The sequence below is a fragment of the Musca autumnalis genome, unplaced genomic scaffold (assembly GCF_047663935.1).
Source record: "Musca autumnalis isolate F117 unplaced genomic scaffold, ASM4766393v1 scaffold_3, whole genome shotgun sequence".
Lineage (NCBI taxonomy): Eukaryota > Metazoa > Arthropoda > Insecta > Diptera > Muscidae > Musca > Musca autumnalis.
Genome location: NW_027411866.1, coordinates 5,786,047 through 5,800,842, shown reverse-complemented (window position 1 = coordinate 5,800,842; position 14,796 = coordinate 5,786,047). Strand labels below are relative to the sequence as shown.

The 14,796-nt window shown below is 33.7% G+C and overlaps 1 protein-coding gene across 7 annotated transcripts in view; it reads right to left on the bottom strand.

Moving 5' to 3' along the window:
• Window positions 1-14,796, bottom strand: part of Pde9 (phosphodiesterase 9) — a 404,593-nt gene that overhangs the window by 224,072 nt on the left and 165,725 nt on the right. For all 7 annotated transcript variants that reach the window (XM_073977852.1, XM_073977851.1, XM_073977854.1 and 4 more), the window contains one exon: window positions 5,710-5,740. The gene's annotated coding sequence lies outside the window, so the exon portion shown is untranslated. The remainder of the gene's footprint in view (window positions 1-5,709; window positions 5,741-14,796) is intronic.

Genomic DNA, 14,796 nt, shown 5'->3' with positions numbered 1-14,796 from the left:
GGAGACTAAATGAAAAAAACTCAAAGGCTTTTATAAGAGGACTGCGGAATTCTTGTTCCCAATTGTATATTTTAACGAAAACAAGTAAAAAAGCATTAAGTTCGGCCGGGCCGAACTTTTCATACCCTCCACCATAAAATATTCTGAACTAAAATGGAATAATTACTTTTCATTCCTGTCCCCAACTTTAAGTGGGTACGTTAAAATGTCAGATAATGTTTATGTACATTTATGCTTCATTCGGGAGGCCCTTTTTTATGGTGCCTATATCTAACTATGTATGTTGACAATTTTTGGTGGGGTAGAAATTGGGAGGTACTGTTATATAGAAGTTATAATAAAACATGGACCTATGTTGACAGTTTTTGATGGGAGCCTTTAATGTCAAATAACTCCTAATTCGGTTAAAAAATTTAGCTAGAATCTTCAAAATATCGAAAATCGGTACATAACGTGGGAACTTCAAATGTCATTAACAGCTAGTTCGGAGGTATCTGGGATATACAAAAATATGAACTTAAATGAACCGTTATATGGGGGCTATACCAAAACGTGGACCTATGTCCACAAGTTTTGTCATATAAGTTTATTGACATTTAAGAATTTTAAATGTCAAATTATAGCTACATCGTTCTGAAAATGTAGCTACAAACGTCAAAACACCGCAAATCGGGGGTACTGTTATATGGGGGTTATACCAAAACGTGGACCTATGTCCACAAGTTTGGTTATATAAGTTTATTGACACTTAAGAACCCTAAGTGTTAAAATATAGCTAAATCGGTCTGAAAATGTAGCTAAAACTGTCAAAATACCGTAAATCGGGGGGTACCGTTATATGGGGGCTACACCGAAACGTGGACCTATGTCCACAACTTTTGTTATATAAGTTTATTGACATTTAAGAACCCTAAATGTCAAATTATAGCTACATCGGTCTGAAAATGTAGCTAAAAACGTCAAAATACCGTAAATTGCGTTGTACCGTTATATGGGGGCTATACCAAAACGGGGACCTATGTCCACAACTTTTGTTATATAAGTTTATTGACACTTAAGAACCCTAAATGTTAAATTATAGCTACATCGGTCTGAAAATGTAGCTAAAAACGTCAAAATACCGTAAATTGGGGGGTACCGTTATATGGGGGCTATACCAAAACGTGGACCTATGTCCACAACTTTTGTTATATAAGTTTATTGATACTTAAGAACCCTAAATGTCAAGTTATAGCTAAATCGGTCTGAAAATGTAGCTAAAAACGTCAAAATACCGCAAATCGGGGGGTACCGTTATATGAGGGCTATACCAAAACGTGGACCTATGTCCACAAGTTTTGTTATATATGTTTATTGACACTTAAGAACCCTAAATTTCAAATTATAGCCAAATCGGTCTGAAAATGTACCTGAAAACGTCAAAATACCGTAAATCGGGGGGTACCGTTATATGGGGGCTATACCAAAACGTGGACCGATATATCCCATCTTCGAACTTGATCTTCCGACGGCTAAAAAAATGGTATTCCCCAATTTTCAGCGAAATCGGTCAACAAATGCGACCTGTATGTTGCGAACGGACGGACGGACGGACATGCATAAATCGACTCAGAAAGTGATTCTATGTATATCCCTAGAAGGAACTATGGGTCTATCTCGCTTCCTTTTGTATGTTACATACAAATGCACTAACACATAATACCCCTTACCACATAGTGGTGTAGGGTATAAAGAGCGACCACAACCCGGTAGGTAGACTCAACCAGTGGACGACGCGATATCCCAAAAAGTCCATGAAAAAATTTCGGTAGGTAGACTCAGCCAGTGGACGACGCGATAATCTAAAAAGTCAATAAAAAAATTCCTAACAAGGGGTCTTATAAAAGAACTAAATCCTACGAAACAGGGGATTTTGAGGTATAACTAAGACCAAAACATTGGGCCAAATTGTGAATGGTAGATGGTTAATCGAGGGATACCACAGTGCAGAACATAAACAAAATAAATCAAATTATTAGATACCTTGGACCCGCCTTATGATAACTAAAACTCGTGAACAGGCGGAAGCTTCTTCGAGAGAGGATATGATATCGGAGTTATAAGGGACCTCCTGTCAATACCTCTCTGACAATGTATATATCTGACTATTATTGTTCTGTCTATAGAACTTTGGAGGTCTTATATTTATAGAAGACTTTAGGAGGTTTTGTATCGATTAAAAACCTGTTTGCGGTCTTCCATTTTTTAAGCACCTCACTTTCTTGAAGTTCTGTTTGGAGACCTGGTGCCTTTGCAAGGCCCGTTTAAAATCTATCCATTTCTTTAAATAGAAGACCTGTTGGAGATTTTTTATATACAGAAGTCTTGTTGTTGTCTTTAAAAGGTATGTTTAAATTTTTTTATCTATAAAAAAACTATTGTAGGTTTTCCATCTGTAAAAGTCCTGTTCGAAAACTACTATCTACAAAATTCCTGTTGGAGGACTTATATCTATAGAAGGCTCCTTTTGGGAGGTCTTCTGCCCACTAAAGTACTGTCTTTTCTCTACGACCGAATTAAAATTGTCTCTGTATAGGAGACCTTCCGTCTATTAAAATCTTGGCTTGTCTTCTATTTATAGAAGATTTTTGGGGTGGTTTACTTTCTGCAAGAGACCTTTCGGAAGTCTTCTTTCTAACAACAGTGCTGTCAACTTTAATTTAAACTTTCCATTCATAATTTTGTGTTTTGTTTTACCAATAATAAGTTACAGATTTCTGATACATAGCTGTATTAGATCTGAGGGAGGATATTTTATCCACGAAGGATCTGATGCAAACTTTCTATCCATAGTAGACCTAAAGTGGGTGCAAATCTTTAAAAGAGCTGAAGAACGATGGAGATCTTATATTTTTAGAAAACCTGTAGGTCGGCCTGTTATCAATAAAAGATATTCCAACCCAAAAATATCCATGGGTGGATTTCTATCTGTGTTCTTCTATTTAAGGGGTGACTCCCACTTGTAAATTTCAGAGAAACGAAAAAAATTACAGGCCTATTTCAAAGTATAAGAATCATAAAATATGTTGTAAAACTTACAAGTCGATCGGAATAAAATTGACTGAGATATGAGTGTTGGAAGGGAAAAAATTATTGTGATTTGTATGGAAACTAAAAACATGTTTTTCACGAAATGACGTTTTAAAAACGGTGCCAACTCTAGCTCAAAAACTAATAAACCGATTGTCATATAATTTTGTGGGCTTATCAAGGACAGCAAAAACTCTTCAATGATCGATTTTATTTTTAAATATTTATATGCCCGTTTTTTGGCCAATAAACGTCAGTTTTTAAGCAAAAAATTTAAATTTTGAGTTTTTGTTTCCACCATTTCCCTAAAATCTTATATTTTTTAACAAATCGAAATAATGAGAAACTAGATCCTTATGTTCTTAATAAGCATAAAAAATATATGAAGATCGGTTTATTAGTTTTTGAGCTAGAGTTGGCACCGAAAAACGCTTCAATAAAAACATGATTCGGTATCCATGGTCAATTGCCACAAAACTACGTAATATTTTTCAACAAGAAAAATTCAGAAAGTAGATTAAAATGTGAAAGAGCACAAAAAGAGTTGAAAAAACATCTACTACAAATTTTTAATTTGTTTCTTGGAACAAATTCATGAAAAATGGCTTTAATTGGTCTTTACAACTGGGGCTCACCCCTTAAATGAAAGTGATAAATCAAGCTGACAACTGAAAAACGGATAACATCTCTTCTATGGCTATAGAATACGAATTGAAACATTTTCCAAAAAGTTATAGCCCTTCTTATAGAAGTTAATATGGTCTTCAGGAAGAGAACCAGTAAGTCTTCTTATATAAGACCGATTTGTCTTGCTATAGGATAAGTGGTAATAGCTCTTCCTAAAAAAAAATAAAAATCTGTCCTCCTACAACGAAAATTCCGTCGAAATATTTTCCCAAAAGAACAATTGAAGTCTACTCTCATATCAGAGAGTTCATTGCTATTCCCACTTCAGCGTAATAAGATGGTAACTCTTATAATATCAGGGTCTAAACGTCATGTCGTACAACGTAGCACGCCACGGAGGTGAAATTCCATATTAAGCGGACGGATTTGTGAAAAATGTGATGTTGTCTTGCCTGGAACAAAATAGCATTCAGTATGGCAGGAGTATATTCTAACTATTCCTCCATGACGGCCATGGCCATGTTTTTCTCAATTCCTTAAACGTATATAAAAAACATACGTTGGCGTATTGGTGCTGTCATAACTCATACGAAACGTTTAACAACATTTACTTTGCCTCCCTCTATATACGACTTTGGAATTTTATTATAGAAAGCCCGTGAATATTCTTAGATATGACCTGTAGTGGGATTCTGTAACTCATTTTTGCTGTTATCGATAATTGTCGGTAAAATTAAAATGCTTATAATTTCGATAATTAACGAAATTTTTCGGTAAGTTAACGATGAATAAAAAGTAGTCGCTAGCCTCTACCGACACAAACAGTGATGTCAACTTTTCTTTATGTTTTTAGTCATAATTTTGCGATTTAATTTTACCGATTTTTGTCGGGAACAGCAAAAATGAGCTACAGAATCCCACTACAGATAAATATTCTTACAGACATAAACTTCTTACGTACCAAATACGAGGGTCACTGAAAAACCTTCCGGCCTAGGCAACACGCAGTGTCAACGGACGTCATTTGATTTTTTTTTTTTTTTTTTTTTTTGAAAGTTTGACAATTTTTAGCCTAAGCGTACTCAGGACAGTTTGACATACGACCATGTGTTGTGTTGTTTACAGTGACTTGAAAAAATCACTTTGCATGAAAAAGTGAATTTACTTGTGAACATTTTCGTCCAATAATTTTTCACAACTTTCGACGTGGATAATCACGGCAAGAGTGGATCGATCAAATTACATTTTTGTATATCGATAAAGGACCATTTTATAGCACTATGAAAAACTGGTTTAATGAATCCAGTCGTGGCCGACACTCGCCAAAAAAAAACGAAGTTCGTGAGGGTCTTCAAAAAAACGGTCGTTGTGCCAGACAAAATTAAGCCATGCGGATAATGCAGGATCGCCATGAGATAGAGGCATCCTTGGGATTTTATTCCACTAACTAAAAATTGATATTCCATGAACGCTTGGCGCCAAAAATGGGAGTTTTCTCGTCGGATCCCGTGTTGGGCGGTGCAAGAAATTTCGAAAAAAATACGCGGTGCGTTAAAGGCATTGCTTCAAAAAACGTTTATAAGGTGGATCTAGGTGACGAGTCATGAAACTATGTGTATGAGCCCGAAAAATCGCAGCAATCACCAGTAGATGCTGTAAAAGCGTCCAAAAACCATGTTTTGGAAGTGTCTCAATCAAGCCAACACATGGTCGTATGTCAAACTGTCCTGAGTACACTTAGGCTAAAAACTGTAAACTTTCCAAAAACAATGTCAAATGACGCCTGGCGACTTTGCGTGTTGCCTAGGCCAGAAGTTTTTTTTAGTGGCCCTTGTACGCCTTTCTGGAGTCTTGAAGCCAATGCTGTGAAATGCAGGGGTAGCACGTTCTGTGAAACTTTGACTAAAACGCCTACGCATTTCAATAGTTCGTTTTATAAAGTAATAAGTAGACATTTCTTCTAACGTCGATTTTATTATCTTACTTTTATTATCCTAAATTAATCCAACTTACCTCGTTATTTAAATATTTACAGATTATATTCCTGGAAAGAGATAAAGAGAAAATATATTAGAATAAAGAGGAATGAGAGGAGAAGAAGTTCTTAAACCATTAAATAAGTTTGACAATGTATGAGTAATTAGTTTAATTTGTATTCCTCGAATCAGAAATCCATAAATAAAGCCCTAATAATATTTTAATAATTTTCTGTAATAAATTAAAGATTGAACAAACTTTACGATGTGATGTTGTCAAGTCTGGGGGAACCAAATTTGGGCATTCAGTGTACTTTTAATTCTGTATTATATGTGAATTTACCTTATGTATAGACGAAATTAGGAAGGTGACTGCTTTAGCACCCTTACAATTAAGTCTGAGAAAAAAGTAATAAACATCGCTGCAGATGAAATTATTTATTACTCTCACATCAGTAGCTAAACGAACCTAGGCGTATGATTGCTGTCACAACACATACGCCACCTATTTAGGGTTTCCACCTCAATATTTTCGCGGTTGTAAAATTTTTCATGCACATTTCAGAAACGTGATAGAAGAAACCCTCGGCTAACCATTGATGCTTCTCAATTAATAGTTTTTTTTAAGACAGGAGTATAATTTTAACGAACTAATAATATGGGATAGACTAATTAATCGGTGGGACGCACAGTGGATGCTCCCAATGACAAAAATTAAAAAAAAAAACGTATAATCATTTTAAAAATTTAAAGATGCAAATCGCTTCTAAACTTTCCATATCAGCGAGGTGACTGCTTTAGCACTCTTAAAATTAAGTGTGAGAAAAAACGTATTAACACCGCTGCAGATGAAATTATTTAATACTCTCACATCAGTAGCTAAATGAACCTAAGCGTATGATTACTGTCACAACACATACGCCACCTCAATATTTTCGCGGTTGCAAAATTTATAATGCACATTTCAGAAACGTGGTAGAAGAAACCCTCGGCTAACCATTGATGCTTCTCATTTAATAGTTTTTTTTTAAAAGACAGGAGTATAAAATTTAAAGAACTAATAAAATGGGATGGACTAGTTAATGGGTGGGACGTACATTGGATGCAAACGACAACGACAAAAATAAAAAAAAAATCCGTACAATCATTTTAAAAATTTACAGATGCAAATCGCTTCTAAACTTTCCAAAATTTTCGAAACTCAACTTTGTTGTGCCATTTCTTGCGATTCTTACAGAGAAAATGCTTACAAACATGACTAATTTTGGAGAAAAAAATGTATGTTAAATACATTTTTTGAAATATGTTTAAGTAATTTGAATATTTTTTCTTATATTTATGTTCAATATAATCTTTTTTGTGCTATTAGCGATCTCTATTTCATGGTAACTTGTAGCCGCACTGAAAACTCGTTGAAGAAAAAGAAGAATTTTTAGGTGTATTCACTTTAATAAATAATTTTTCTTTTTTTGAGGCACCCCAACGTTTGACCACGTCAAAACTTGGGGATTTTTCTCGGACTGGTAACCGAGAAAATTATTACAGATAATTCTGCAGAAAAAGGCGATTAAATCATATAAAGTACCGCAAAAATTTATGGTAACCCTATTTGGAAGCAGTGGTCAAGTGGACCGATACCACATTTCTTATAAGGTGGTGTTCTGAACTTTGAGTTCATTATTAAGACCTATTTTGTTTGGATATTTTAGTTAACATCTGCCGAAATAAATCGAGATATAAATCATATAGGGTGTATAGATAGGCTTACTTATAAGGCTCCAGAAAACTAAAGATATTTTCGGAACCAAGATTGACTTGTTGTTGTACGGCGCGAAAAACAACAAATTGAAATTCTATGTAAAAACACAAGACACGCACAACACAAGTATACTGCCGATACTTACGTGTTGTTTATTGTTATTCAATGTAAAACGAATTGTATTTCAATTCAAAAACACTTTGACGCTGGCGGTCAACAATTTATTTAAAAAAAAAAAAAAAAATCAATTCAAAACAATACAAATTTTGATCAGTCGATCACTTTCACCACTCTTTCTCTCTACTTTTTATTCAAAAGTGATGATAAAAATTATCGATGATTTATTAATCGATTTTTAGCGCATTCATGTCGATATCTTCCGCCGACTTCTTTTCCCGATTATCGACATTCCGGGCCCCTTGCACTAGTGCAACTGTTAGTGTTTCAGCTAGCACCTCTAATTTTGAAATTGCGCTCATAAACAATTCCTTTGGATCTACATCGGTTTCCTTTCTCTGCTCTTTTACCCCTTCCTCTTTTGGTAATGGAATCAGTTGGTGTTGCTGTGGTGTCTGCTGTTGTTGTTGCTGCTGATGTTGTGTTTACTCTTGCAGTAGTGGTTGTTGCTGTTGATGCAATGGTTGTGGTTCTAGTATCGGTTGCTGCTCTACTAACGGTTGCGACTGCGGTAGTTGTTGTTTTTCTTGTGGTAACAGCTGTTGTAGCATTGGGAATAGTTGCTGCTGCAATATAGGTTGTGGGTGCTGTTGTAGTATTACCTGTGGCTGAATGTTGCAACAAGTATTTTTGTCTCACCTTCCTATGTAAGTGCGACCAATGTCTGGCTGGATGGAGCGCACCATAACTCTTGAACGTATCAACTGATTCGGTTCAAAATTTGGCTTTCGCAATATTTTGTCCAAACTTAGTTTAAGTTCGAAGATGGGTTATATCGGTCCACTCCTTCCGGTACCTCCCCCACAAAAGTTCGAAAATGTTCGGAAATTTTATGCGCACGATAACTCTTGAAGGGAGCAACCGATTTGGGCTATACTTTGCACATAGTGTAATTTCTACCAGACTTCGATGAGGTTCCAATATGGACTCAATCGGTCCACCCTTTCGGGTATCTCCCAAACAAAATTTCGGAAAAGTTCAGTTTAGGACCTGCTCTCGAATCGATTTGATTTTTGTTGTAGCAACTTGTATTCACAGCCCCCATACGACGGCACAAGTTGTATCTGGGGCAAGTCCATACTTCCTGAGAAAATAGCCTGAATGTTGCAAAAAAAACCCTGTGACACCGTGTGTAGTGGATGGAGCGTAAGATAACTCTCGAACGTAATATTTTGTCCAAACTCCTTCAGGGAAGATGGGCAGCAACTTCCGGTACTTCCCCCCAATATTTAAAAAATGACACTAAAATGGTTTGCACGGTATCTCTTGAACGGGGCAACCAATTTGGTCCAAACTCCTAATATTTTGTCCAAATTTAGTTTAACTTCTAAAATGGCTGATATCGATCTGCTCCTTAGGGTACCTCCCCCACAAAAGATCAACATTTGTGTCAAAGTGCAGTTAAGTAAGGGTCTGTTCGAAGATCGTGATAGTGGGCGCGATATCTATCAAAAAGATATGACTCTAAAATAAGATTCACTTCCAAAATCCACTTCAATTTCCTCAGCAACACTTTTGAACTTTAATAAAATGTCCAAAAAGGGCCATACAATTCTGAAAATACCCTTAATACATTCGATCTGTCCGCTGATGACATTTTCAATTAACATAGGCTGAGGGTATACCTCTGTCGACAAAGCCGACTGACACTTTTTTACTTGTTATTTTATTTGTTTAATAAATATTTTTTTTTTAATTTTTTTTTACTTTTTCCTAACAAAAACCTGTTCCTACAAATGAAGTTATCTTCCCCCATTATGTTTCAACTTAAAACAAACTTGTCAATCTTAGTTTAATGTAGATTTGAAGATTTTTCTTGAGAACACGATTAGAGTTTCAGTGCAATATGTATAGCATGAAACTGTTAGATTATTCTACAAAAAACCACCGAAAGATAAAACTTAAATGGCAAAATAATGCATGGACCGAATGTCGATCGATGGGCCGAATGTTCTGTATAGTTTAAGCCGATAGCCTTTGTTGCTAGAGCTTTATAATTATAATTTTATTATAATTTGTTATTATAATAAACATTAAAAAAAATCAAACAAGTGTTTTTCGAGCTTGAGGTCTTTTTCGTTATATTTATTTCATTTTCCGATATTTCGAAATTCTATGAATTTCATCTTCAGGGAAATGTTCTACAATAAATATAAAATAAATAAATAAAGGACGACTTATTAAAAATATCACAGTAATTCCTAATACTAGCAGGTAAATAATTAAAGAAAAAAGATCGCTTACGTGTAAATACTAAAAAATAATAAACTTAAAAAAACTACTGTAGTGTTACTACTCCGTCATTGTTTATTATTGCACTGATTAGTATTTATTTTTTGCACGATCTCTTCCCCCGTGTTAGCTGCCTGTAGCAATAGGCTGTGTTGTCCGTATCTGTTTTGCTGTTTATTCTTGTTGTTGTTGGGAGACTGTTTATGTGGAGCATCTCCAGCGTTAGTCTCTTGTTGTAGTGATTCTCAGTTTGTAATATTCTCACATCATCGATGTTGGGTGTATGATTGTGTAGCTTACAGTGTTCGGACAATGCAGTTTTCTGTGTTGTGTTTAAATTTCTTAGTTTTGTGTCAGACTTATGTGCTGACATTCTCGTTTTTAATTTATTTTTTGTCGTGCCGACATATAATTTTCCGCAGCTCTCCTCACTGTTATCACTGAGGAGAGCTGCGGAAAATTATATGTCGGCACGACAAAAAATAAATTAAAAACGAGAATGTCAGCACATAAGTCTGACATAAAACTAAGAAATTTAAACACAACACAGAAAACTGCATTGTCCGAACACTGTAAGCTACACAATCATACACCCAACATCGATGATGTGAGAATATTACAAACTGAGAATCACTACAACAAGAGACTAACGCTGGAGATGCTCCACATAAACAGTCTCCCAACAACAACAAGAATAAACAGCAAAACAGATACGGACAACACAGCCTATTGCTACAGGCAGCTAACACGGGGGAAGAGATCGTGCAAAAAATAAATACTAATCAGTGCAATAATAAACAATGACGGAGTAGTAACACTACAGTAGTTTTTTTAAGTTTATTATTTTTTAGTATTTACACGTAAGCGATCTTTTTTCTTTAATTATTTACCTGCTAGTATTAGGAATTACTGTGATATTTTTAATAAGTCGTCCTTTATTTATTTATTTTATATTTATTGTAGAACATTTCCCTGAAGATGAAATTCATAGAATTTCGAAATATCGGAAAATGAAATAAATATAACGAAAAAGACCTCAAGCTCGAAAAACACTTGTTTTATTAACAATAAAAAGGTCGAAAAAACAAAATCAATCATTAAAAAAAATCTGTAAAGTATTTGCCTGTTACTGCCCCAGATATTATGCGTATACGTATTATTTAATGACTTATACGCTTTGGTAGAAAATCTATTAATAATAGTCATACGTCAATCAAAGGAGTCAAAAATGTTTTGTGATTTTCTTTTCTTAATTTATTTAATAATAAGTCTGAAGATTTTTCTTGGGAACAAGGCTAGAGTTTCGGTGTAATATGTACAGCACGAAATTGTTAAGATTTTTCTACGTAAAACCAACGAAAGATAACACTTAAGACAAACTAATGCTTAGGAAGGTTGGAAAATCAACTCTTAGTTCGGTTTATTGCCCAAATGTTCTGTATAGGACTTACAATATATAGTTATATTGTATAAGACTTGTATATATATTTTGCTTTAACTGCCATAGATATTATGCGTATACTTATTATTTATTTAATGACTCGTACGCTTTGGTGGAAAATCTCTTAATAATAGTCATACGTCAAGGGTGTCCAAAAATGTTTCTGATTTCTGTACATGAAGTTCTCTTGCCTGTATGTATTGGTTATTTAAATGAAAAAAAATTCAATTGATGATCGAGATATGAGAAGAGGGAATTCAAAAATATTTTTATATTTATTTCAGTGAATGGATTGAATGTGAATTCCGAATAACTTTAAAATTATGCGAAGGTCCATAAAAATAATTTCCATATAAACATAAAAGTAGGCGTATGGTTGATGTCAGTAGTTATACGTCACAATATATCAAAATTAGTAAATGGAGAATGAATAAGTCTAAAATTATATTAAAAAATTAAATTAAAAAATGCATGTGAAAGTAGCCGTATGACTGCTGTCAGTAGTTATACGCCACAGTATCTCAAATAAATTAATAAATGGGGGAAATTTATATAATAATAGGTCTGTCCTTGTACTTACTAAATTTTACTGTACAAATTTCCTCAGTAATGCTTAGCAACCTCTCAATTATACATTTGTCAAAATTTGAGTAAAAGAGAAACATTGAGTAAAATTTTGTATTAACTATTGTCTTTACAATCGTTTGTGTATAACATACAATGTTTTCTCGAAACAAAGAAAACTAATTCAACTTTTCCCCAAACAGAAACAAATTTCTGTACATGAAGTTCTCTTACCTGTATGTAGAAAATTTAAACAATCTTGTCAAACTTAATTTAATGCTGAAAAAGTTGCTTCTTAATAGAATTTATACTTGGCGAGAAAGGTGAGAGTTTCTGTGCAGCACTATATACAACATAAAATTGTTTTCTTAATGTTGTTAAATTGTTCTGCATTAAACTACAGCCTTGAGTTGGTATTTTTTCAAAGTAATTTCAAAGATGTATGGCTTGTCACACACCAACAGGACACGTTATATGTGTGCTTTAGTGAGAAAACTAACTCTCAGCTACATTTTCATATAGAAAAATATAGATATATAATGAATGATAGGTAAATGAAATTATGCATGCAATTTTAAAAATAATATAAAAAACAATTCACTGAATTGGAAATATCAATGGTTTTTTATTGATTTCTTTTCAACACCCGAAAGTATGCATATAGTCTGCATGTGAGAATGAATTCCACTATATATTGTTGTTGACAACCACAATATGTTTGCCTTTTTTTGTACATTATCCAACCCTCTCAATGTTTCTTATCCTGTGTACACAGCTACAAAGCCTGAAAATGTCATTGTCATGAACAAAAAAACATTTTAAAAATATTTTAATCAAATTTTGCTCAATACCTTTTGCACCATGTGAACCAGTTGTAGATAAACAAAATGAATATTTCCATTCATTTAGAAGGATATGTGGGTTTGTGTATGTACTTGTGTTGTTATATAATATTTCTCTATTCAGTGATTTGTAGTACATTTACTTGTTTATTGTTATTTTGTAGTTGTATTATTGGATTACCTATGGTATTTTTAAAATCAATATGTAAGAGTATATTGAATATGAACAAAAAACTGGCAACCACTATGGCGTATAATTGTCCTTAATTGAATTTTCAATTAATAACAATTATACGCTGGGTGGTTTCCGCAAGGAAATCTAATGAAATTGGTAGTTATTCTATATAATGGTGACTGAGGAAAAGATTGAATTTTGTATTTTTTTTATACCCTCCACCATAGGATGAGGGTATATTAAGTTTGTCACTACGTTTGTAACTACTCGAAATAATCATTGTAGACCCCACAAAGTATATATATTCTTGATCAGCGTGCAATTCTACATCGATATAGCCATGTCCTTCCGTCTGTCTGTCTGTCCGTCTGTCCGTCTGTGGAAATCACTCTAGCGTCCGAACGGATTGACGTAGGTTGATGAAATTTTGGGAAAATATGTTATATTTACGTAGGACTTTTGGTATTGAAAACGGGCTATGTAGGTCCACGCTTTCGTATAGCCCCCATACAAAATGACGCGTGACGCGTCGTCGTTTTAAGGAATTTTTAAAATATTTGGCCCATTTTACCACCGAATTGATTGTAATTTGGTACTTTGTGTCTCCAGAGGCCAGAAAATATTCCTACCAAAGTTGGGTTATATAGGTCCACGTTTTGGTATAGCCCCCATATAAAGCCCCATATAAAGTACGCGTCATTTTAATATATTTTGAATGTATTTGACCCATTTGACCAAAGAATCGGTTGTAACTTTGTATTTTGTGTTTCCAGAGGCTAAGAAACATTTCTACCATAAAATGTTTATATAGGTCCACGTGTTGATATAGCCCCTATAATACAATATCTCCCGATTTTCGATATTTTGAACGTTTTAGCCTCATTATCACACCGAGATGGCTGAAATTTGGTATTTAGTCTTCTTTAGGCGTATAAAACTTTTTCCCCAGAAATTTGTAGGTATAGGTCCACGCCATGATATAGCCCACATAGAACGGTACCTTCCGAATTTCGGTATTTTGAAGTTTGTGGCCACATTAATCCACCGAAATGGCTGAAATTTGTGGTGGAGGGTATAAAAAGTTCGGCCTGACCGAACTTAACGCTTTTCTTACTTGTTATTATATGTATTAATAATGAATTTGCTAAAAATCATAAGCAACGGCAGCTCTAGCCAATTAAGGGTACATATTTGTTCTTATTTAACAAATACCTATTTATTATATTGTTACATTAAGTTTGATAGACCTAGGCGTATGTAAATAAAAATTCCTATTTTATTTATAATAAAATTAACCACTTTTTTTCAAAAAATAAATCAATAAATTTATTGTGGCCTTTGTTTGATGATAACTAAATGATACAATTTTATGAAATTAATTTTAGAATTAAATTCATAATTATATCAATCAAACGAAACATTTTCTCGAAAATACAAACTTCTTTCTATGTCAATATAATATATCATAATCGCATATGCTATAAATAAATCTATTTTTTTAGAATTTCACAAATTTTGTTTTTTGTTCACTTTTCCTTTGGTTTAACTTGACAAAAGTTGTACCAAATAACATATTTTCCATTTCACAGATATTTTACAATTTTTTTTTTTTTTTTTTTTTTTTGTTTTTTTTGGTCTGTCATCGTCCTTCCATTTTCTATTGATACGACAAACGACAGGATTTTCTTACACTCGACACATGCTTAGGATAAGCTCTTAGCAAATAAAACTGTCAAAAGAAAAGTTCAATGATATTTCCTAGTACTGAATGTTAACATATTGGAGAAGAACAAATTGTGAAGAAATCTTTTAAAAATGGAAATAATAAAAATTGTAAAAATTCTGTTTTATTCTAAATGGTTTCCAAATAATTCTGAATAACTAAAGATATTTATTGCCAATTCTATAAAATAAAATAAAATAAAATAAAATAA